The 25,502-nt window shown below is 31.3% G+C and overlaps 1 long non-coding RNA gene across 1 annotated transcript; it reads left to right on the top strand.

The window, feature by feature from the left end:
• Positions 1-23,073: 23,073 nt before the first annotated feature.
• LOC126746913 (uncharacterized) lies at positions 23,074-24,889 on the top strand. Its single transcript, XR_007664024.1, has 3 exons — positions 23,074-23,310; positions 23,517-23,606; positions 23,809-24,889. It is a non-coding gene; the product is annotated as an uncharacterized LOC126746913 (long non-coding RNA).
• Positions 24,890-25,502: the final 613 nt, after the last annotated feature.

The raw sequence follows: 25,502 nt of genomic DNA, 5'->3' as shown, positions 1-25,502 counted from the left end.
GCGTGATTAGTCAATATTTTAAGGGGTTTAGGCACATTGTGTACATGCTTAGTCAAATTTTCAAGGGAAAGGTGCACTGGCTAAGTGCTTTGTCAATATTTCACGGGTATACAGTATCAATATTTATGAAAAATTGTACATAAAAATACAGTTGAGCATAATAATTATATATGTAATGCTTAATAATACTTCTTCGAGGCTAATAATATATGCTGTTCCTAATTATCTTATGCTAATAAAAAATACCAATTCTACATTTTAAATTACTAATAATAAGAACAAACAGTATACAGTAAATCAACTCAATAAGTAAAAGTAAGTTGTGAATATTATATAGGTATTGGCGCAATTTTGGACCATTGGATATATATATATTCACGGTGATTTTTAATTTGCTTATTATTTAAATTGCTATATTTGCCCTTTTAGAACTTGAAATTTTAATTTAACCCCTTTAGACTGTTTTGATGTGAATTTAGCGAATAAATCCACTTTAAATGAAACTCGACTAAGAAGGAAGTTACTGGAACGAATAAACTCCCATAACTGCCAAAGCGTTGAAACATAACCTCTTAAAAGAACAAAAGAAGATTCAATATCAGGAGGATCTTTAGGCACCAAGCCCCTTTGTACAGAGCGATTACGGCATGCCCTCCCCCCCCAAGTACTAAATCTCTTGAGTTCTCTTTGGTCCACCAGGATATGATGAATATGCCGGTTCACCCTTAGGTTCGGTAAATTCATGGATCGTATAGTGAACAACTGGATGTTATGCCACAAAAGATTGACAATTATTTTTTTTAATTAAATGTGAATTTAGCGAATAAATCCACCAAATACAAGCTTATATGTTTTTACCCCTTTAAAACAATGTTTAAGTTTTGAAACCTGATCAAAAGTTTTCAACCGCTTAGTAAAGAGTGAATTTATCAAAAAAATTCATTAAGTATTAGCTTGTATCTTTTTATACAAATTTTAATAACAAAGTTTTTAAGTGTGAATTTAACGAATAAATCCACTAAGAAATGTAGCATTTTACCCCTTGAATTTAATTTTATTTGAATAAACTCATAAAAGAAAGCAAACCTTGAAACTAACCCCTTATTTTGAACTTCCAAATTGCAAAATATAGAAATTTAAATTTTATGAAAATGTATAGCCAATCGTCAAAAGAAAACGTTCCTATTATAATGCCAATAGGTCCAAAAAATAAAAGAGCATGCTCTTAAATAAAAATATATAAAATTGTACATTACCTCCACGTAATACAAACTAAATAACAAAACACATTAAATAAATATAAAACTACGTTTACATTTCCCATCACCCTCTGGTGAATGTCACCAGGAGAATGACTTCTCGAGACCACCGAATGTGGCCTGCTAAGCACTTTCACCTCTCCCCTCCCCACCCCCTCCACCGGAGCGGACGCGATTCGACGCTCTCGGACGCTCGGTACTTACATCTTCGGATTTATTCGTATATGTACAGACAACAAAAGATCATACAACGAAAGATCATCCTTTTATTTTGGTTTAAATTTCAATGGGGGTGTTCAGTTGGGGAATAAAGTACCCAAATTTGAGTTTTTATACAAAATTTTAAAAATTCTGTATAAAAATTTCAAAAACATATTTTCTCTCTCTTAACAGCATTTCCTACTTAAAGGGATTATTCACCCATAAATTTCTGTTTCCTGGATAACTTTTTTATTTTACAATATTTTTTAATGCGGTTTTCACTAATGAAATGTACTTGATTTTTTATTTAAAAGCCAAAAAGATAAATAAAAAAATCTTTCCATACGTCACTAGATACATCGATTTTAGAAACATTTCATTAAAAAATCATTTCAAAAAAATTAATAATAAGCCTTTGAGAAAGGAAATACAAAATTCAGGCATTTTTCTTATAATTTCGTGAACCGCCGATAAGTTTAGTATCATATGGCAACAACGCACGGCCGGGCTAGCATGAATCAAATCAAGAAACGCGCGAGGCTTTTTCGGCCCGATCTATGCAAACGACGGTATCCGGCTACTGGTCAACAGCAATTCGATATTATGTAAAATTGAAATGTTGATTGGGATTTCACTAATCATTCACTAATTTTTCACTATCATTCTGGCGGCGACATGTGAGCGACATATTGCTCGGGTATCGGGTTGATGTCGTGTTGCTTCGTCTGTATTGGGCCTTAGAAGCGCTATATGAATTCATACTACTCTGTAGCACACTGACGTGTTAAAATGCAAGAGGAATTAGATGAATATTTGTTTTTACAATATCGCAAAAATGCTACCACACGTCAGCACAAATATTGCGTAGTGATTTAAAAGTAGCGCGCGGAAAGCACCTCCATAATTACTACGCGTGTTGTAATCTGGGATGATTTTAGATACAAGTCTTATTTCTATATTTTGAATTCATACCGCATTGCAGCACGCAAATAGCGCGCGCCTTTTTCACCACTACAATACTTACTTTGTTTATCGCCTGGCTGCGTGCTCCATCTCTTCTAAGTGTTATTCTGTGCAGGTTTTTGTTATTTATAACATAAACTAACTTAAAAAATTTTAATTAAAAGTATTTATGGTAGTGTTTTGTCGCTTTCTTATGAAAAACTATTATAAAAATGACCTTTTCAATAAAAGACTTAAAGGATTTCCTTCGAGAAGTTTGTGATGACCACATAATTTCAAAGTTTGCTTACCAAGACGAGGACACTTTTTATTTGAATATTGTTTGCAAAATAAAAGACAGTTATCAAGACGATTATAACAAGTTTAGTGTTGAATTTAGTGAAAATTTGAAAAGAGGACTCAATGTTGTAATAAATGTGTATTTTAAACACTCACATCTTATTGAGGTAGCTGAAACATTTAGTTATCTACGTTGTGAGCCTAACACTGAACGGGACTTCGAGACTTATTGAATCTGGTATGACACCGAGCGCAGCTAAAACATATCATGAGATGAAACTGATGGAAAAATATGGGACTGAAAGCTTTAAATACTTAGCAAATAGTCATTTAAATCCTATTGATAATCATGTATACTATTTATTCCAAAAATGGAGGACTTCAAAATATGGTGACAGAGCAGAACAAAATATAAATGAAGTGATTATGCAAAGAAAAATTAAATTAGAAGAAGAAGGTTATGTTGTTACATTTAAGGAAAATCCTAGGATAATAGTAATTATAACACCAATTATGAAACATGTTTTTATGGAGGCACTTTCTGATGAAATTGTGTTTGTTGATACAACCAGCTCATGTAATCAGACGAATACGAATGTAACATTTTGTGTTACAGCTCATAAAGTGGGTGCTATTCCTGCGGCTTGTGTTTTGCACACTGAACAGTCGGAAGCTAATTATACTTTAGCATTTGCAGCTATCAAAGAAGCACTCGAACAAGATAGCTCTGAAAAGAAACTAAGATTTCGTGATTTTTTGGAAACCAACGTTGTAAAAGAAAATGAAAAACTATGTTAAATGAAATTTGGAAAAGAAGAGAGGAATGGTGTATAGGATATAGAATTAATATTATTACCCGTGGACACAATACCAATAATTATACCAAAGCTTCAATTAGGATACTAAAAGACGTTATTTTGCAAAGATGCAGGGTGTTCAATGTGTGTGCACTTATAGACTTTATATCAACAATTTTTGAAAAGTACCATCATCGCCGGTATTGGATTTTGCTAACATGAGACGAAATAAACTCAATTTATATTCCGATTTTGCAAAAAAAGGAGAAACATTAAAAGTGATTCGAGTAAATGAATGAATTCAACGTTTCCTCAAGTGAAGACGATAAAGTGTTTTATACAATTAACATCGATTCTGCATTTTGTGATTGTGTAGCCGGAAAATGTGGATCATTCTGCAAACATCTTTATGCTGTTAAAAATCAGCATAATTTTGTCTTCCAGAACTCTCCAAAAATAGATACAAAGGATCGACTTATGTTTGCTAAGCTAGCTTTAGGAGTAGTAAGTGAATCATTTTATGAATGTATGGTAAGCTCTAACTCGAACGAAGATGGGTCGAATTTAATCAATTCTAATATTAAGAATACAGATTACACTACTGAAACCAGAGAAACTGATGCTTCTGAAAATGTTTCAACAGATATAAATATCCAAGAGTTTCAAGCCCAGTATCAATCGGCGCTGTCAAATTTGAAAAAAAGAAGTAAACAGACTACTGGAAGCGTTTAAGCAGAACCCTAGTTCTGGTGGTTTAAAAGCAATCAATTCACTTACTAATCAGTTAAAACGAATTAGTACCTCAAATCAAGCGATCGATTAATACTCAATAAAGCGGTTTTTAGAAGAAGCAAGAAAATTAAAGTACAGCCGACAGCAATAAGTCGCAGAAAATCAACATCTGCAGGAGCCAAAACAAGAAACCGAGTTCAGTCAGGAAGAATTGTAAAGAAAAGGAACCACTCTTTAATAGATATTAAAAAAGATGTGCCAAACGCTAAAAAGTAAATTTAACTACATTTGTACCCTGCTATGGTAAAAGAATGTATTCGCAAAAATGACGATTTTGAGTTATTTACAAAGCCCGATCCTAATTTAAAAGACCTATCAGTAGCTCTTTCTCCCATTGTTGTATCATTTTTCATTCTCGAGTTAGCACGGTGGCCAAAATTTTGTCGATAACATTGTTTTGCCAAAGTTTAACTCAATAAATAGTGATAATAGACTGTTTTATTATCACTATTTATTGAGTTAAACTTTGGCAAAACAATGTTATCGACAAAATTTTGCCCAATTTACTTTGGTAAAATAGTGTAATGGCGAATACCGTTGTTTTTTGATTTTTTAAGCACGTCTTAAACTATGGTAAAATAATGTATTATACAATACCCTGTTTTGCCATTGGAGATGTCATTATTATGCGGGAACGCTACAAAGCCTATTTTACTAATACATTATTTCACCGCAGTTTAGTAGTGAGTTAAGTCTTGAAAAGTAGTTAAGTGCTGAAAAATATAATAAATTTGGGTTTTTAAGCAGAAATAATGGCATCCAGATCTAAAATACTGGTTGAAATGGCGCGAAGTATTCAAGGAGTAAGTTACATAATATAAATAATGCGGAATATTTATTTAATTCCAGAAAATTGGGAAATAATTAACTTAAGTTTTATTATGGTTTAAAACTTTATGGTTATGTATTATACTGAGCTGGGATGTTTTAGAGCTGGGTGTTTTCGAGAAAAAATTTGTATTTACAAAAATAATAATGTAATGTAGTACGCACGACCGTATACTTATATGAAACTAAAAGAATATATATATAACTAAAAGAATTTTTTTTTGGGTTCAAGGAATATTTGTTTTTGTTTTTATAATATGTTTTTGTTATTTTTTTTATGAATAAAGGCGTTTATCATTTTTGTTTCTCCTAATATACCAAATTAGCATTAATATACCAAATTAGCATTAATATATATTTAGCGATTTGCCAAATAATGTATTATATAATAGCTCAAATAGGTAAGTTTTTATGAATGGAATCAAACTCCTTTACTTTGGCAAAAAGATGTATTGGTTATTACATTATTTTGCCAAAGTTTGAGGATTAATAAAAATTTAGAAATACTTCGGTAAAACAATGTATTGACTTTTTTTCAAAAACTAGTAATAATTTAATAAAAATTAGATACTTACCTCTAATGTAGTATAATATTAAATCTAAAAAAAAAAACACAACTTTTAACTTAAAACGCGTTTTTCTCAAAACTATATTTTTGCGAGTACATCCTTTTACCATAGCAGGGTACATTTATACATGCAGACTAGTTTAGCTGTAAGGATATTATAATGTATTTTCATAATAATAAAAATATTCTTTTATCAGTTTTTTGTTATTATTTTCCAAAAAAAAAACAATACAGGGTCGCTCAGTATAGTGTAAAAAAAATCAATATTATAACGAATACTATTCAACAATAATAAAATTATCAGTGGACAAAGCAAAATTTTAATAATTTTAAATAGAACACCCTGTATATTTTTGCAACGTTTAAATTAATTTATCCTTCACATAATTATTTTCATAAAGGTTTGAGTCTACTATAATTATTTTTAAGTATAATTTGGCTAATTTGAAAATAACGTATACATACAGGGTGTTTCAATGTAAGTGTTTGCGGTCCATATTCGTTACAGGCCTGTATTATATTTTTCTCATAATGTGCGCACTTGTGGTTTTTAAGGACGCTCTTCTTAAATAAAATATTTTCAAAATGTCGTCACTTCCGATAGTACTGGAGCCATATTAAAAATATTTTAGATGAAAAGAGTATCCTCGAAAATTCCAAGTGCCCATATACTTTAAAAAATATAGTGTAATACAATAAAATAATCAAAAATGGGTTGCCAATGCTCATAGTGAAACAATTTTTTAACAAAGAATCACTCCCTAAAATATCTTCTATTCTAACAAATTAATTCTAACACCCGGCGAATATTTAGCGTTTTCACCGGGTTTCGGACATGGGCTCTAAACCCTAACCCATAATATTTCTGACTATAACTTTGATTTTATAAATATCTAAAATATTATCACTGTTGTGGAAAATTCCACAACAAAGAATATAATTTTTAATTTAAAAGATTATTTTTAAACAGGCGGAACTGATCAAACACTTTACTGAGAATAGAAGTATTTTTCTTCAGTTCAGAGAATTTAACCCCGGCACCAAATGCAGCGGGAGTAAGCATTCGGACGTTGTGATTGGCTAGTTCGGTGACAAAGCGGGAGAAAATAACGCGATATTATTTAATTCCAGAGATATTGATCAACGACACAGTATTAGTGTTGTAAAAATCCGGATTAATTCGATATCCGGACAGAATCGATTCGGATGAGTTGAAAATTCGGTTTTTTCATCCGGATTAATTCATCCGCTCGATGTCTCGCCCGTTCGGCAAATTATGCCATGTTTCGGCTTTCGGGCTCGATGCTCGACCGTCCGATAAACGTTTTTTATAGCTGTTTTTCGAATATAAGGTATGCATTATGCAACCCATTAGACATTTCGTTTTTACGGATTTCTACATGATGTTCAAACTAAAATAGCTAATTATGTATGTAATAAATCATGTGTATTTTAAATGATGCAAAATATCAATACAAAAATGCTTTGTTTACAAAAAAACTTCTGAAGGTCAGGCGACCCTTAAACAATTTGTACAATAGTACAATAAGGATAGTTAAAGCCATATTTAAGCAACGGAAAAGAAATAGAAAATACATACTGCTGCATATTGTACTTCGAGTCCACCAATTTAGGTTTTCAGTTATTGTTTAGCTTATCGTTTAGTCACGTATCAGTTCTGTCCAGTGGCGGGTGTACAAACCGTTTTGTAGTGTAGCGCGTTCAATAAATTAGGAATATGGCCCCGAGAAAGTTGTCGTACGTGTGGTCATTTTTTAATAAGTCCTCCGATAAATTATTTGTGATTTGTCGTTTATGTAAACAACAAATGAAGTACTTTGGGAGCACAGGCAACTTAGGCCAACACATTAAAAAAAAACATCCGATTCAATACAATGAACATATAAAAAGGGATAGTGTTGTTTCTTTCTCAACTCACGTAGAAGAAAACGAAGACGGAAGTAATGTTTCTAAAAGCCTTTCTGTTGATCTTTCTCCTGTTTCTGATATTCAAATGCAAGAGGAACTTGAAAGTGCCAATTCTAAAGCTCCTCAGCTAGATATATTATCTGAACCTGGACCTAGTACAAGTTATGGAATTCATATCGAACATCAAGCAGTCAAATCAAAATCTCCCTCAGGAATTCAAAAGACTATAAAACGGGCGCGACCAGGGGGACGACAATTAAAATTATATGGCGGCAGTAATACCAATGAACTTTCAGCTCTTCAAAAAAAATAATTTGATATTAGTCTAGTGAAATTGATTACTAAAGACTTTCAGCCCCTTTCCATAGTCGAAAATGAAGGTTTTTTGGAATATTCCAGGATACTGAATCCTCTCTATTTGGTTCCCAGTCGACATATTTTGTCAAACAGACTTTTGCCAGAAATATATAACGAGGAAGTCGCGAAGTTGAAAGCAGTGTTATGTGACGTAAAATATGTGTCAATTACTACAGATATATGGCAATCAGACAGTAATATATCATATTTGTCAGCTACATGCCATTTTGTTTATGCAAAGACATTAAATTCCCGCGTTTTAGCTGTTAAAGAGCTATCAAGCGTGTCACACACGGGAAAACATATTAGTGAGGACTTATCTTTTATTCTAAATGATTGGAACCTTATGGATAATTATTGGAACACAGTGGCCTTGCCACTGGCAAATTAAAAAAATGCCAAGAGCAGATGAACATGCCTTTACTTAAAGTCAAGCAATCTGTTGACACAAGGTGGAATTCTATTTTGTTTATGTTGGAGAGACTTTTAGAAATTAAAGACCCCCTGTCTATCGCAGTAACCACTTTACCTACAGCTCCTGATTTTCTGGATGCTTCTGAATGGACAGTAATAGCAGATTGTGTGCCACTTCTCAGACTCTTTGACATGATGACGACAGAACTTTCAGGTGAGAAATTCGTAACTATGTCTTTGGTGATCCCTCTCATTAGAGGACTACAATTAAATATAAAAACAATTAAACCAAATACAGATATCGGTCTTTGGTTACAATCAAAGCTTTTAGATATAATTTCACGACGCTTGGTGCCATTAGAAACCAACAAAATTGCTGCCAAAAGCACTTTTTTGGATCCCAGATTAAAAAAAACAGCTTTCGGTTTGGAAGATAATGCTAAAAATACATTTCAGTGGTTACTTGAGGAAGTCGCAGGAATTGTTTCTTCTTCGAATGTTCAAAATCTCGATCATGAAGATTATTCCCTAACTGCTAGTACTTCATCAAGAGATCAAATTCCACAAGAAAAGATGTCGCTGTGGTTACATTTTGACACAAAAATTAAAGATGTGAAAACCAAAACCACACCATCTACCACTTCGACACTTTGTATGCGTCAATATTTAGAAATGCAGCATAGTGATCGCAAAAGCAATCCATTAGAGTTTTGGGACAAACATAAATTTATGATGCCAGAGTTGTACACATTGCATTTAAAATATTTATGTGTGCCAGCTTCTTCCGTACCTAGCGAAAGACTGTTTTCAAAAGCGGGTCAACTGGCTAATATTCGCAGGAACAGATTATCACCAAAAAACCTGCATATGATTTTATTTTTAAACAGTGTTTTTTAAAATGTCATGTTCTTATTTTTTTTATTAGTTCTGTAGTCGACAGGCGACTTGTTACTTCAATTAAACTTAAAATTTCGTTTTGTTTTTAGTTTTAGGAATAAAGTTAGACTTGAAATATTTATGTAGTTTCTAATTAAAATATTAAGACTGTTAAATACGTTCATAATTATTTTTCGTTTTAAGTTAACAAAGAAAATGTTTTTTGTTTGAATTTTATTAATTAGTTAAGCAGACACCTTGTTATATTAATGTTTAATATTTATATTTGTTGTTTAATATATTCCTCTATTTCTAATAAATGTTTTTCCTTATTTTAATTGTTTTCAACAAACTTCCTATCTTCCTAATTTACTCCAAATCATAGTTGGAATTGTAATAATTATTCACTACAAACGACTATTAAGAATAGATTAATCTGGAGAATTATACCGCACTGGTATCAAAGAAATTATATTTTTAAATCAATTTATCTATTAGCATCATACGCCGACACTGGACTGCGAAGAGACCGGCTGAATCGTCCGCCTGGCGCGCCTCCTTCCACAAGGCAACGCGACGATATTACCGATTCCGAATCCGATTGTCGGGTATTTGTCCGGACGATTTAATTCGGATTCTCTTAGCCGGTGGAACGTGGAACTCGTGCAAGCTCATACAAATATTTCATTGTCGGTCGAACGGACGACAGGCGGCGTGTATCCGGACGATTTAGATATCCGGATTGATTCGGAATAATTTGATATTCGGATTGAACGGACGATTAATCCGGACTCTTCGCATCACTACACAGTATAAAGAACAAGATAAAGAACAAGACAGTAGGTTCACTCTCTTGCGGCCGTTTGAAGTAGGGACTTCTAAAGAGTGCCGACTTTTTTTACGCGGTCGTAAATCATTATTTAGTTTCGACGGCAATCCTTTACGATACGGGGGGTGTTGAAACATTTTTAATAAGGAATATTTTCGTACATCGCGGCGGGCAGCGTGTAATATATGGAATTTTTTGAAATTAAAGGCACTTTGTATTATTGTTAAAATGGAATTGAAAGAATATTATTAAGTATCTCTTTTGAACAAATAACTGTAAGAAAAACACTTGGTAGATAGCTTTAAAATTAAGTTTATTAGAATGTACACAATTAAATCTTAGCTTTACGTTCCTTTCATGCTCTTTTCTTAACTGACCAAGAAACTACCTACCTAATATTACATACACTTAATTAATAATAACTTCGTTAATATACCCATTTTTTAAATATTTAATAAAATTTACATAATAATGTTATAACAACACTCAGCATATGGAACTCGGTAACAGTGAAATATAAAAAGGCAGTTAAATAAAAAAAACTTATTAAATGCCTAATTATTTGCTTTTTAAATAGGGGATGAAAGAACAAACCACTAAAATTCAAATAAAACGAAAATAGGTGTTTTACAACCTAGAATTCATATAAATATGCAAAATAAATATAGTTTTACATTGGGGATTATAGTACACATCAATATTTTGAAACTTAAACCCTTAAAAACCACCCTTAATGACGAAAAAATGCAGTTTTAAGTATGGTTAGACGGTATAAGTGGCTAAAATTTATATCATTCAAATGATTGCAATGCAACTAATAATAAATCGGATAGCTTTCACTATTAAAAACCACCACTAATAACCGTAGCCGATCGATAGTTCTAGCCTGGACACTTATCCCCGCTTCCATCGATACCTCACAACAGAAGCCGAAATCATGCGAGGCGACGACCGCATCGCGATGGCAAAAATTCCGCGCTGGGGCACATATTTTGCGTTGATTCGAAATAATATTTTACTGCAGTTATTATTGTAGTTTATAGTAAGATTACGCACTTAAAATTTTAAACTACCAAACTATTTTGATACTCGCTTTGAGTTTTAAAAAGAATAAAAAATCGGTATTTAAATTAAGTGGGTAAATTAACAATTTTATTTTTAACTTACATTTTACAATCTTAATTTTATTTAGAATAATGCCTACCTCTTGCTGCATTCCCGTAGAAGCTCAGAAAAAATTAAAATGGATTTTACATTTTTTTTTTTGGTTTTTTTTGATTATCTTCGGAATCATTCAAATTTTCGATTTTTTAAATAAGCAACAAAAATTTGGCGTAGGTACCTACCTAATTTTGTTTTCGGCATTAACATTTTTACGAAAAAGTAATACAGCAATGCAAAAACTTTCCCATAGCAACCAAGATAACCCACAAAAGTGTCAAGAATCAGTTTTTGAAAATTTGTTTTTTTTTTAGATAATCTTCAAAACCACATAAAATATAATATATATATTTTTTCATATGGCATATTCTTTTACAAGTAAATAATGTGCAACTTTGGGGTAAATTATCCATTTTCGTATTTTGAGGGTAGACGAATTTTAAACACCGTTTATGTATATTTTTCCAATAAAATAAATAATAAAAAATATTTAAAACATTTATCATATATGTAAAATGTAAAATATTAGGTCCCGCGGTATCTCCACTTAGTCGTTCCACTGTTCGGCGTGCGCCACCAAATCTCGGCTTCAATTTTGACGCCACGAAACCAGTGTCACGGCTAGAACTCTCGATCGGCTACGTAATAACAGAATATTACCAAAAATTTTGCATTTTTTTAGATTAAAATCACGATTTAAAAAAAATATGTACTCTAAATCGCTGACACTTTTTGAACATATTATTGGTACCTATATATAGTCCATTGTAGAAGGCTACGATTTAATTTTTGAAATAAATACATTACTTTTTATGATAATTTTTTTTTAAAACTGCAATTATTTTTATTTTATTCCTAACTTTTTTAACTTTTATGCTAATGACTTACAATCAAGTTTATTTTTAAAGTTTTTGATAATATATACTTGAAAAAATGTGCTAGATATTTGTCTAAAAAATGTTTTTTTTTTAAATTATTTCACGCTATTATTTTACGTCATTATATTTTGTTATCTAAAAAAAGGGGTTATGTTCACACAGTTGTATCTTAGCGCCTATAGCACCTAGATAAATAAAACAAAAGCCAATCTTTTGTTTTAAAGCAACTTTTGTTTATTAGATTTTTTGTAGGATCTCAATTTTCCGAGATATTTAAGAAATGCTGAAGAAAAGCGTGTATTTTTTTCTGTAAACTAATCCAATTTTATTTAAAAAAAAAAATGTATATCCCCTTTTACTCCTGCAGCCATCTACGCAACATATCGCCGGCATTTTTAAAGTACAAAATTTCCGCACAACGCTATTATAGTTCTAATATTGAAGACGCCCCTGTATAACGCAGTCGCCACCGGGCAGCAAAAAAGAGTAGCATCAGAAAGCGAGTGAGAAAGGCAACATTTTGGGCGGCGCTTAGAGTGATCCTTCTATTCTAGTTTATGTTCGGTGTCAACGATGAGAGAGAACACAGGGTTCGCATTCTCCACTATTTTTTGGCCCAACAGCGGCGTACTAGTATTTTTAAACGGTTTTTGAATTTGTGTTTGTTAAAATATTACTTTACTAAAATAAATACAGTCCACTCATACAATAAATTGTGTGCTTAATCAATCACCATTTCAATTCACTCAATACATGAATTTTGTTGAAACAATAAAATTGCCATTTTGTAAGCTAGTGCAATAGAATTATATTTTTAATTTCACCGAATTTATTACTTTTGCGTATATATTGCGTAAATATTGCGATTTTATTTACAGGTATGATTTTAACAGCTTTTACTCGTTTGAACGCTTTTAAATTCCTCCTAGACTACAGCACACAATTCACGTATGGTTTAAAGCAAGTAAGGATGGAAGATGATATTCGATTTTGCTACCGCGTTTTAACACCATAAGTGTGTTGACATGCAGTAGGAAATCATAAAGCGCCATTTAGAAGTATTTTATTGCGAAGGTGTTCCAATTTTCTGCACGTTATTCTTTATACTATTAAGTTTTTTATGTTTATTTTTTAAAAATGGGAAAAAGAAAAGAAGGAAAGTCAAAAGTTTATTATTCTAAACGAAAAAGTAGGAAGCCAAAAAAGGATCAGTTTAGGTCTAGAATGGCTGCAAATATGGAATAAGAATGCCATATTGCTTTTACTATTTATACATATATAAATGAAAATAAATGATTCATTTTGGAAAGAAAAAATAAAGATTTTTTATTTTAAATGTCTACTGCCTGAAATCATAGATCCTAGGCTTAATAGAGGCATGGAAATTCGAAACCCACCTAGAACTTGAGCTGTAAACGACAATTTTTGTATTACATTTGTTTGGTTTTTCTATTAGAATATACCACATCGTTATATAATAATTGTAATTTTTGTATACTTACTTACATAACTGTTTAATATTGTCTTATATTTTATACAGCTTGTTCTAAAACATGTACCTACGTCATGATAAGTACACACAACATCCAAAAACACAAAAAAAATAAGTGTAATCTAATGTAACGAGTTCAAAACGGAGACACACATTTTTTAAAAATTAATTGAACTTTGGGGTTTATTTTATGCCCCTTTGATGAAGCTCACGCGTATGTCATAATTTATTTTTTGTATTCTGATTGCTAACAACTGTTTAAGAAGGCATATTTAAAGGTGATTAACATTGAAAGAAATTAATATTTATTTATTTTTTTATTTCTCTTTGACGAGAGCTGTATACAGGGTGTCCCAAAATTAGTGGACGAAACGCAAACCCTGTATTCTTTGGTCAAAAATAACCTCACTTTTTCCTATAAACATATATCGGAAAACGCCCCCCAAGGGAGCTACGCCCCTTTTAAAGGGGGCACCTGAAGATGGTTTTTTCCACTTATTTTCTAAACGGGTAAATATAAAAATTTTAAATGTTGGTATTCTCCCAATTTTGATATGCTGAATTTAGTTGTCATTTCATAATTTTCATTATTTAGTCAGGTGCGTATCATTTAGGGGGTGAGCCTAAAAAAATACTTTAAAAAAAATTGTTTGCAAAGTTTTTGTTTTTTTTTCATTAAATTTTTAAAATTTAAAGCTTTTTACGTAAAAAAGTACCTCTTGGTCAATAACGCTAGGAATTACCATTTTCGAGAAAAACGCATTTAAAAATAACGCTGCATAGTATTATTAATAACAATTTTTATTAAGACTCAATAGCACGCTTCAAAAGTAAATTGACAAATAAAATTGCAAACAGATAAAAATACTAATTTATTTGAGGCAAATGTTCAAAGTTTTCGTTTTCCTGAATGCATAACCTGGACCTTTTTTGAATGTTTTGGGTCGATCTAAGAATTTCAAATCGGTTTTCTCTTATTTGGCCTGCAGCTGCGAGAATTCGCTTCTGAAGCTCTTCTGGAGTATCAATTTCGGTGGCATAAATAATATTGCACATATTACCCCAAAGATAATAATCTAGAGGATTAAGGTCGGGCGATCGTGCAGGCCAGTTTATTGGACCACCTCGGCCTATCCATCTGCCTGTAAAATTATTGTCCAGCCAGTTTCTCACCTGTCGGCTGTAGTGAGCTGGTGCCCCATCGTGCTGAAAAATCATTTCCAGCCGAGTTTCTATGGGAATATCGTCCAGTAAATCTCTGAGATTGTTTTGAAGAAAATTTAAATAATGACAACCAGTTAACATGTGTGGCAAAATAATTGGGCCTATCAATTTATCTCCTATCAAACCCGTCCATACATTAAAGGAAAATCTATGCTGAAAGTTAGTTCGTCGAACTACTCTCGGATTCTCGATGCTCCAAAAATGAGTATTACGGCTGTTAAAGCCCTTACTCCTAGAAAAAGTTGCCTCATCTGACCACAAAATTCTTTGACGAAGATTTGGATGATTTAAAATCCAATGACAAAAGTCTACTCGAGCTGGAAAATCTTCATCTTCTAACTCCTGATCCCTGTTATAATGGAAAGGATGGTATCCTAACATCTTAGTCATTCTTCCAATCTGAAATTATTTTTAAATATTTTAAATTGCATAGGAAATAAGCCTAAACCTTAGTAAGTCACTAAACATTCCAGTTAGTCGTCAAAAGGATTTGTTTTGGGGTGTTTGATGTTTGTGATAAGACTTATCCAAGTAAATAAAGTAAATAATAATAATAATAGTTTTTAGAGTATTTTGAAATGAATTTAATGCGATCCGACGATAATAATTAATAACAACACTATTTATTCCAATCTCAATTTTCAGTTATATACTTTGAATTTAATTTTTTGGATAACAAATTAGGTACTTAATTATTTATTTATCATATTTAATTTTACTTACATTTGACTTTGGGATATTGGTAATCTCTTCTAAGGTTTTCAATGATATTTGAGGGTTTTCTTCAATTAAATTCATTACTTCCCCATAACCATCATTTGCAATTGGTCTTCCTTGCCCTCGAGCACGTTCGAAGGATCCATATTTAAGTAAATTTCTATGAATTCTAACAAAAACTTTCCAATGTGGAAGCCTTTTTGCAGGAAACCTCCGCCGATACTCTCGTTCAGCGGCATGTGCGTTTCCATTGCAAAACCCATACATAAAATGAATATCTACTTTTTCACGGGTCGAAAAGTCTTCCATAGTTAAAAAGATATTAACAATTTGAATGCAAAATGACAACTAATCAATTACAACAAATGTGAATGTCATTATGCAGTGTGTCAATTTTTCCAAAGCCTGCTACTAAGTTTTCATAAAAATTGGCAGTGAAAATAATACTATGCAGCGTTATTTTTAAATGCGTTTTTCTCGAAAATGGTAACTCGTGGAGTTATTGATCAAGAGGTACTTTTTTACGTAAAAAGCTTCAAATTTTTAAAATTTAAAGAAAAAAAAACAAAAACTTTGCACCCAATTTTTGTTTAGGTATTTTTTTAGGCTCACCTCCTAAATGATACGCACCTGACTAAATAATGAAAATTATAAAATGACAACTAAATTCAGCATATCAAAATTGGGAGAATACCAAAATTTAAAATTTTTATATTTACCCGTTTCGAAAATAAGTGGAAAAACCATCTTCAGGTGCCCCCTTTAAAAGGGGCGTAGCTCCCTTGGGGGGCGTTTGCCGATATATGTTTATAGGAAAAAGTGAGGTTATTTTTGACCAAAGAATACAGGGTTCGCGTTTCGTCTATTAATTTTGGGACACCCTGTATACAAGCTGGCTAAACGAAAACGAAACGGCGGCCATGTCGGGCTCGTAAAGATTTTAAAAAGAAAACCTCAAAAATTTTAAATAGAATAGTGGGTTGAGTTATAGCTTGTTTGAGAGGCTTTTTGATTTTCTTTTTGGCTACACCTAATTTAAAGGATTTTACTTCAGCGGTTCTCAAACTATTGACTATTTTAACATTTAATATAGTTTTTTGGAAAACCTGTATTAAATCGCAATTCTTTATCGAACTGTTAATTTATAACAATCATACATAAACACTAGTCCAACAAATACTGAAAATGGCCATCGTTATAAGCCATGCAAAAATACAGATTTTTTATATATAATACAGAATAATAATACAATAATACAGAATCGCGTTCTTCTTAAACGACACTGTAAACCGTCATAATTGCCGTTATAGATCGGACCACAATGCACACATTTATCACGAAGCTCACACTCAACATCCCGAAAAATTAAACTTTTGGCGTTTTTAAAAATTAAACCTTACAAGATATATATTATACTATCGATTTGGCAATCACGAACATGACTGAAAACAATCAATACGTTGAAAACGAGTTGATGTTTCAGCAGGATAGTGCACCCCCTCAATAGGTAATAGCTGTCCGCAATTATTTAAATGAGAACTATCCTGGTCGCTGGATTGAACGGAGAGGCTCTGTTTAATGGGCCGTGCGGTTGCCTGACTTCTGGATTTTTTTCTGTGGGGTCACCTAAAGAGTAAAATCTATGCTACCCAACCAGCTTCAATAGAAGAATTGCGCGAAAGGATTACATTTGAATGCCAACATACATAACTCCTGATATGCTACGAAATGTGCGACGTCGATTTCAACAAAATCAGTATTATTACATAGAGGTTAACGGTGGCCATTTTCAACATTTGTTAAACTAGTGTTTACGTATGATTGTTATAAATTAATTTTTACAGTTCAATAGTTCAATAGTTCAATATATTCAACTTCAATATAAAATATTACAATTCTAAGAATATAAAGCACCTAGATACCAGAGTATCTGTATGTGCTATGGTAGAAACAATTCAAAAATTCTATGTGCTGTTGTTACCCTTAGCAGACTAGCCGTTATATAAATTAGTTCACAATATTTAACATTTTAAATAAGTTTACCCAAAACTACATAACAAAAATCAAAAACCAGACAATAAAAATGAGAAAAAGAGAAAAAACAAAAAAAAAAGATTCATATACTATATACACATATACATTTTACCTACAAAGGTATTATGTAGTATTTTACAGAATCTTCTAGTCTTTGGTACCTAAAACCTATAATATTTGAAACAAAATAAATAATTGAATAAATGTCCATACTGAGATTTTTTTCTTTTTCCCTTATGTATTTATGTTGTGATTGCTATCGAGTAAGAAAATAAAAAGGTTTGGTGAAAAGCAGAATATTGATACAAGCACTTATGATCAATCAACAAAATTTTCTTTTTTTTACTAATATATAACTTAGGGCATGCTCATTAAACTTTTTGAAGTATTTCTGTTGTTTGACATTTTCTGGGAGAAGGTTATAAAATTTTGGAGCTAAAAATACTGCCGAATGTTGACCAAAATCTCGAATCATATAAGGTAGTACAATTTGCTGGTGTTTATTAGCTCGGGTTTGGTGTCTATGGTTTATTATACTTTGTTTACCATAGAATTTATGAACATAAGAGCAACAGGTTGTTATAAAAAGAGTTTTCAAATCTTGTATTTCAGAATTATATAATTGCTTTGTTGAAAATAACCTAGGTCTCTTTAACATTATCTTTACTATTGAGTTTTGTATTGTTTTAAGATTTTTTAGTCTGTTTTCATATGCCCCACCCCAAATCAATATCCCATACCTTAATAGGGGTTCCACGAGAGCTTTATAGATCAACACAATAAGTTTTCTGCACAAAATTTCCCTTAATAAATAAAATTTATGTAAGAGTGCCTTTATCTTTTTTATTAAATAATCAATGTGTATATCCCATTTTAGATATTTGTCTATATGGACTCCCAAATATTTTATAGAGTTTACCTGTGCAATTCGTTCATTAATATTGTTTACAATAATATTTTGAAAGTTTGGTCTATTTGAACTGTTTATGGAAAATGCTATATATTTAGATTTTTTTGGATTTAGTGACAATTTACAGATGTCGATAAAACTTTTGATTAATGATAGACCTTCTTGAAACTTAACTTTTGCCTCTTGCCATGTGCCATAAATATATTTCCTGTATCATCTGCATAGGATATTACTTTGCCAGGAGTTTTTATATCATTCACTCCATTTATATAAACATTGAAAAGTAGGGGTCCTAGTACAGTGCCCTGCGGTATTCCAATTTTAATAATATCAGGATCGCTAAGGTTATTTTTTATCTTGGTGTATTGCATTCTGTTTGATAGATAACTCTGTAAAAGTTGTAATACTTTGCCTCTGTTACCATATTTTTCTAATGTTTGTAATAATATTTGGTGTGACACTGTATCGAATGCTTTTGTTAGGTCGAGAAACACCGCAAGGCACTTTTTATCTTTGTCCATACTTTTAGTTATATCACTAACAAGCTCATATATAGCATCTATTGTACTGACTCCTCGAGTAAAACCAAATTGATTTTTTGATAGTACATTATTTTGGTCAAAATAACATAACAGTCTATCCTTAAAGCATTTTTCGAAGACTTTTCCCAGGTTAGAGATGACGCTTATTGGTCTATAATTATCCATCAATTCCTTACTTCCGGACTTAAAAATTGGACTCACCACAGATACTTTAAAATGACTTGGCACTACACCAGTTTTAAAAATTAAGTTTATAATATGTACAAGTGGTGGTAAAATGTGCATATGGAGCAGTTTTAAGACTTTTGCAGAAATTCCATCTTTACCAGGTGAGCCATTATTTTTTAAAGAATTTATATATTTAATTATCTCATTCCGAGTAACGGGTTTCAAATACATGGAATTTGGTCCTGTTTATTGTGAAGGGGTGAGGGGGAGAATTAATGCTTTTTGATAGGTTTAAACCAACATTCATGAAATGCTTGTTAAAATGATTAGCGATCTCTATAGGATTTATTATTTGATCACCATTTTGCGACCTAATCACTTTTATTTCCCTTTCACCCTCATTCCCATCTTCATTTACAGCCTCATTTATAAAATTGTATATTTTTTTATATTATTACTATTTTCCTGAATTTTATTTTTGTAGTAATCATTTTTTGTACTTTTGATCAGATTATTCAGTTTATTTCTGTACTGTTTATATTCAAAGATTTTTTCTGGTGTAGGATATTTCCTTAATTTTTGTTTTAATTTGTCTCTAGTTTTTATTGAAGTAATTATACCTTGCGATATCCAAGGTTTAATTTTTTAACTCTTGTGTTTAACACTCTTTCATAGTATGACTGATTTATTATTTCAGATATATTTTTTGCCAAAAGATTCAAGGCTAAGTTAGGGTCGTTTTGTGTAGATATTTCATTCCAGTTTCTGTTTTTGGCCAATTCGATTAATTTTTGATAATTTATGTTTCTAATTGTTATGTCATTTATTTTAGAGTTTTCTGGTTTATTTTTATTTGAAACAATATTTATTAATATAGGCAAGTGATCTGTTATATCGTGATTTACTATATATGGATTAAATTTAAGTATATTTACTTTAATTTTAGTTTTGAGAAATACATGATCTATACAAGTTTGTGAATCAGGTCTTGTAACATCCTCATATAATGAAAAAAGCCATGGCTATTTAAAAGTGATACATATTGATTGACCATATTGTCACCATCATTTAAAATATTCAAGTTTATGTCCCCTAAAAATAAGGCTACATCACATTTTTTTTTATTTTCAAGGTAATGGCTTAAATCAGTTAAAAAGTTGAGTGTATTAGAATTTGGGGAGCGATAGCAAACCTCCAAGCTAACACATAAATTTTCCAAGATAAAAGTTAAGTTAGTAACACTAATTCTACTTGTAATCTGCTTCCCTGTGTATCCATATACCATTCCATTCCATATACCATTCCATATTATAGGGTTTAAGGATTTTTTGGTGTATATCAATAAACCATCAAAAACGTTAAAATCTGCATTATCATAATAACAATCAAATTCAGGTATTTGGCACATGGAAGCGGATGTAAGGTTATGACATTCAGTTAGCAACAATATATCACAATGTTTTGCATTATAGGATTCAAGAAACACAATAAGCTTATCTAAATTAGTTTTAATACCTCTAATATTAAGCAATAAAATGTTTATTTGCTTAGTGGCTGCTTCAATAATATTACACATGTTTTACGGCTCTATGGTAATTGACTTTTTGTCAATATGGATCTCATCAAAAACTTCCATTTCCATTTATTATTAGTAATTTTTTGAAATGATAAACAGTAATCCTTAACAAAGTCACAACAACACTCCTCTCTAAATTTTTAGGTCCTCTTCATTTTTTATTTTAATTGGATCAGCAGAATGTGTCTTTTTTAGAAATATGTTTCCGTTTCTAGTGAATACCGAAAGGAATTTGTGAAGATGTTTAAACTGCTTGGTTTTTTTCAATACGATCTGGTTATTTTGTGTTAAATCATCATTTATGTAAATTTTATTTTTACCTTGTATGCCACATGCCTCAATTGTCAGTCCCTTCATTTCCTTTATTTTCCTAAAGAGTAAAGTTTTATGTTTTTGGCTTTTTAATTTTACCAATAGGGGAGCATCGGTTCTTTTTCCTAGACGGTAAGTTTCACAAATTGAGTTTTCATCCAGCTGAATATCCAAAGTGTTCGCAATACGTTTTACAGTATCTGCCAAGTTTGTGCTTTCTTGGTAGGGAATGCCATTTATAATAATGTTCTTATCTTTTTCCCTCTGTTCTATCTTATTTATCTTGGATTCAAGCTTAATCACAAGCTGTTTCAGAGAATCATTTTCTTCATTCAGCAGTTGTCTCCAAAGCCAGCTTATCAATCATGATTTTTTGCTCATCAAAAGAGTCCGATATGTATTGAACGGATTTCTTTAGTTCGCTAAATTCTCTGTCTATGGATTTTTTAAAAGGAGCTAAATATTCTTTAAACAGGTCAGCAAAAATGGCCTTCATCCTCCTTTCGTCCATTTCACCAATTTTTTGGCTAGTTCCGGTTTTCTGACAACAACTAAGAATCTCCTTTCCGTTTACGTCCTGTTTTACCACTTTCGCCTGTTTAGCGCAACTAGGATGGAATGCAGATGAACAGGATATACAGCTCCAAGAAGTTTTTACACCTTTTTTGCAGTGCTTACAGGTATTTTCTTCGTGGGAGTCGGCCAACACTGGATTGTTTGACGACATAACCTCACAAAAATTTATTTTGTAAAATAATACATTTATTACAACAATATGGACTGAACTTTATTTGTGGGGCTAGCCCAGTACTCAATAAACTCTTTTTAGTAACTTTTATCAAAGGATGCCCTTAATATTTCAAGAAAAGTTTTACTGTTTATATTTGGCTTTTGTTTACTATGGGTATGACAGCCAAGTCAATTGTTTGACAAAGAACTGATTATTTTGTAAAAAACTGCATTAAATGTTAAAATAGTCAATAGTTTGAAAATCGCTAAAGTCCTTTAAACTAGGTATAGCCGTAAAGAAAATTAAAAGACCTTTCAAACAAGCTATCACTCGACCCGCTATTGCATTTATAAAAAAATTTAAAGGATAGTAATACATTTTTGAGGAAAGTTCCACCCTGGCTAAGGAATGACAGTGGGGGTGGTTATCTAAAGTTTTCTTTAAGCCCGACATATATATATTATATAAATATATAATATATATATATATATATATTTATTATGGTTAGTAGTTTTTCCAATTTTCTCCGATTCTGTAATCGCTAGAATCAATTCCTCTTAACATGCGGATACCTCGTAATATTTCTAACAACTTTTATTTTAAACAAAAAGTTGTCATAGTTTATTTATAAAAAAATAAAAACCATTTTTTCGAAATTTTTCGTGGATATAACCAAAGTTTACAGAATAGAATACAAGTTGAGTCACTCCGGTCAAAGTTTACTGAATAAAATATTATATTCAGTAAACTTTCTTAAACTATTTTATTCAGTAAACTTTGCTCCGGTCGGCCGTCAAAATCCTCCCCGCAGTTCCCCTTGTGCCCGGTGCCACATTTATTTATGGATGTATACCGAGCGCGCCAACCTCATTTCAGTTTTACTCACATTTCGGTGTATAGGGTGGAGTTAAAAGAAATAGTTGTGGATTTTATTGATTGTGTGGAGAATAATAATAATATCTAAATATATAAATGTCTAATCGAAATATTTGTTCAGTGGATATGGTTGTGAAAGTCGAATGACAGATCAGATATCGTTTTGTCTAAAGATGAAGTAAGGTATGTATCAAATATAGATTTTATTAAATAAGTTTTAATTATTTTTATATTACTTTAACTCAACCTTCTATTTAATCCTTTACAAGGGATTAATATTAGTAAATGAATATTGCAAATATAATAATTGTTTATTTAATTACCTAACTAGCATTTTAAATAACTCGTATAAAAAAAATAAAAAAAAATTATAATATAATATGCAGTTTTAAATGAAACAAAAATTTTAGGTGTCAAGCTTGGAAAAATGCCCTAGGATTTAAAGATTCTCATAGATACGCGGATAATACTCCAACGCAATGTTATAACCGTATTAGAATTTGTAGTTTGCATTTTAATGATGACAGTTTTACAAATTCCTCGAAAACCCGAATTCATTCGTATGCTATCCCATCGATTGGAGTACCTACCCAAAAGGGTATGTTTTTTTTTTACAAATTCAAACCTAATTAAATTATTTTTCATTGATTTTAAATTAAAATAATATAGGACATATTGTAGATGATGCACATTTTCCTAAAGCCAATGTTGTTGCCAAGCCAAAAGTTTTTTTTTTACAAATTCAAACCTAATTAAATTATTTTTTATTGATCTTAAATTAAAATAATATAGGACATATTGTAGATGATGCACATTTTCCTAAAGCCAATGTTGATGCCATTGTTCAGACAGAACCCTTTAAAGTAAATGAGCCAAAGCAGCCTTTACTAAAAGGTAACATATTTATTTAAATCAAAATACCTATAATATACTAATACGTATAAATAGTCGTTATGTTTTTGTAACATACCAAAATAAAAATATCGCGCCTCAAAAATCCATCGTAGATTTGATTATAAACGGCATAAATTAGTTAAGTTTTTCATATAAATGGAATACATAATATTGAATATATAATTTAAACTGGCAAAATTAGTTGCAGGAACCCAAACGGCAGTAAAACTTTTAGCAGATCCGCCAAGAAAAATTTTACTTAAGGAGACAGTAAAAACACTAGAAAAAAACTATATTACTACCCACACTTGCAAAAAAAGCCTTGAAACAGAAATTAACATGGATGACGTTCTGAAATTTTTGGAATCAAATTTTTCTGAAGATACATGCAATCTGTTAAAAACTCAATTGTTATTGCTGAATAAGGACTAAAAAGAACGCAGGTATACCAATGAATTTAAACAGTTTGCTCTAAGTGTGTTTCTTCTGAGTACAAAAGCTTACAAAAAATGTCCACCGTTTATCCTCTACCATCAAGATCTACATTAAACCGTTTTACGCAAAAATGGGTAATAAATCCAGGTTTTAACGAGTTTGTTTTTAAAGTAGTTCAATGTAGAGTAAAAATACATCTGCACCTGTTAATCATTTAAAAGATATTTTATTTGAAACTGTCCGAAAGATACGCAAAACCGGTTTAAATATTTTTGGGGTTGTATCAGATTAGGGTACTAATTTTCAAAAACTAGCTAAAAGTTCTTAAAAGGTTTTTGCGTTAGGATATTTAGATATTGTCGAAACAGCTAATAGTATAGATGATGGCGCTAAAGCCCTATTAAATTTAAATCCCGATTTTATTAAGGGTTGCAATAATATATGCAATTATTCCTCCCTAAATATATTCCTCTTCAAGTTTTTACCAACGATTATGTACATTTAAAAAGCGCAGAAGGAAATGCAAGAGTCAAATGCCCTGTTTAATAAAGAGTTATTTGATTGTAAATTAAAAGCATATAAAAATAATACCTTATTTGGTGGTCTAATCATTCCTCCAAAAGACATTATTGAGTACATAATAAAATTAGTAAGTATTTTTATCGCTGAATTTAATAAATTATCAGCGCAAGAAGCAATTGGCTATAATCTTCAAAAAACTATTGTCTAACACTACCTTTAAGCATCCCTGTAATGAATTTCCCATTGACTATTTTTTAAGTTTATACATGAGGGTGCGTATTTATTATACATTAAAATTTAAAATGCCGATAGTAAAAAAAAAATCTAAAAAAAAGGTAAAGATGTTTATGTAAGCAAGCTTAACATATTAAATCATTTGTAAATACTCGTAGTACTTATGTATCATACTAAATAATTATTTTATATAAGTTGATGTGTTTCGCATTTAGGTTGAAAAATATGTTTAAAATGAAGTTATTATATCAATAAAATGGTCAGCCTCTCCGTCCATTTATAATGTACCTACTTATTTTAATAAAACTTTAACCAGTGTTTGTAATTATTATCTTTGTTTCATTTACAATAATAACCCATATACCTAGTTTTATATCCTACAATCCCAAATATGTTCATGACCAAATAGGTACAAACAGGTAAATTGATGCAAATATGTACTCGTGTATTGGTATTAGGAGCCTATGGAATTTCCAGCGTTCCCTTACACCAAGGTAAACACTATCAATGGCCAAGTTTTGGGTTTTATTGCCCCGGTATCCACACTCGTTTTATAGTTCACACCTGCAGAAGCGGACGCGTCTTTGTGCGATAATTTTCAAAGAGCTGGCGTTGAGTGAACCAACTTGTATTCTATTCTGTACCCTTTCGATTTTCGACCAAAAAAAATTTTTTTTCTTCGGTTTTTTTAGTGAGAATTGCCAG

Source organism: Anthonomus grandis, chromosome 18 (genome assembly GCF_022605725.1).
Source record: "Anthonomus grandis grandis chromosome 18, icAntGran1.3, whole genome shotgun sequence".
NCBI lineage: Eukaryota > Metazoa > Arthropoda > Insecta > Coleoptera > Curculionidae > Anthonomus > Anthonomus grandis.
Note: the sequence above shows the minus strand (reverse complement) of the source record. Positions and strands in the feature narration are given on the sequence as shown.